Here is a 1,883-nt window from a genome sequence, read left to right as displayed (position 1 = left end):
AACTTACTTATATTTTTCCTAAATAATAATTCACACTTATATATAATGTTATATATATCTATTGTTGGAAATATTAAATATCTTTTTTATACTCTTTAAGTTGAGAGAAAAAAGAAATATTATTATTTGAATCCTGCGTACACTTGGTCACAAGAGTTAAAACAACGATCACAATGTTTGAAGTTTTTCTTGATCTTATATAATAAAGCACCTAGTAAATGGTACAAAGCTTGAATTACATCGCTTAAATCTGCCTTATCTCCAAGTAATGGTTTATATATTTCTGTATCCTCTAAATTGTCTTCAATACTTTCCTGACATAGTATTTCTAAAGACTTATTTTTTAAGTCACTATTTTTCATTGCTTTGCAATATTGAACGATATGATCCGTGTCAACATTAAAGTAATTACTAGGATTAATATTAGCATGGAACTGTGATAAGCATACAAGTCTTAACGTATTTTTAAATTCACGCGCATCTGGTACAAATTTTCTCACTCGGATGAAAATAGATTTTCTAAAGCGTCTTGAGTAAATCTTCCTAATAATAAAAACTTGAAATTCTCTTTCTCTAAATATTCTACTTGCAAATCTAGAGCAGTTTGTGTGCAAAGTAATATACCACTTCGAAAAGGTTTCCATTTTCCGTCTTCGACAGTTATTCCCTGAACAATTTCCAAAATATCATTAAGAAATCTAATATTATTTTTATAGACATTTTCATCCAAATGTGACAGTGCAAGCTTTTCATATCGACCAGTCATAATTTATATATATATATATATATATATATATAAGGAACCAGGCGGTGGTCCTATGTATATTTGCAATACGTCCATTGGCTATAATATAGCTGCAGAAACACTGTTGTTTAATAATTCTATACTTAAGACGACATTTATATTATCGAAATGAGATGTATTAATAACTTCTTTCAGATATGAATACAGTTTCAATGCATCGTTGTTATCTAAATTATATACTTCGCGAATGGGTTCCAACGAAATTTCATTATACGGTAAATTATATTTTATCATAAGCGTCTCGTTCAAATAAAATTTGTTGCCCGCTATTAACGAACACGCAACGTTTTTATATACATGGACTGAATCTGGCATAATATATAATTTTTCGTCATTATTGCATGGATGTACAGTATAATTGGTTATTTTACAGTATTTACCAATAGAAATGTTCATGAGTCTCCACCAACTCCTATTTTGTGATCCTATGTCAGAAATGACTGTTTTTATTTTTAATCCAATATCATTCACCTGTTAAATAATTGCTGTAATTCTTTTAACTATTTTTTGTGAGCAAAATAAATTTGCTATAAATTCATATGCTACAATCTGTTTCCACTTCGAGCTAATGCCGCACAGCATAAACACAAGGGCATGCGTTGCTCGTTCATTACAACTATCAAATCCACTCGATAGTTTCATGGTTGGACGACCCACAACTGCAGTAATAGAATGATCGTACTGTAAGCCAGGTTTTATAGACATTTCGTCTATAAGAAGCACTGCATGTTTTTCTTCAGCGTTGAAGATTTGTACCTATAATCAAATTAGAAAGCAAATAAAATTAAAAATAGTTACTATAAATAGGAATAGCAAACAATAACAAAATAATATATCTGCACCCATTATGATACTAACTTTCATATACTTTGTAATACATGCAGAAAATCTTCCAAAATACCTTGCTTATACAGGGTGTTCGGAAAGTACCGGGACGCCCGAATATCAGGAAAAATATAAGTTTTACAAAAAAATGTTTCAGACAAAAGTTGTGGCGTTTAAAAAGATGTATTTACTGATCACATCAGTTTGACCTTGGGTTGCGTAGCGAAGGTCAGGTCAAGGTCACATTAATTTT

At 30.4% G+C, this 1,883-nt stretch overlaps 1 pseudogene; it reads right to left on the bottom strand.

The window, feature by feature from the left end:
* Positions 1–496: 496 nt before the first annotated feature.
* On the bottom strand, positions 497–1,537 carry LOC116844321 (annotated as a pseudogene).
* Between the last annotated feature and the right edge of the window lie 346 nt (positions 1,538–1,883).

This window comes from Odontomachus brunneus, unplaced genomic scaffold (assembly GCF_010583005.1).
Source record: "Odontomachus brunneus isolate Ranch 3 - 2012 unplaced genomic scaffold, Obru_v1 Obru_scaffold_040, whole genome shotgun sequence".
Classification (NCBI taxonomy): Eukaryota; Metazoa; Arthropoda; class Insecta; order Hymenoptera; family Formicidae; genus Odontomachus; species Odontomachus brunneus.
The sequence above is the reverse complement of the archived record's forward strand: the minus strand, read 5'-3'. Positions and strand labels throughout refer to the sequence as shown.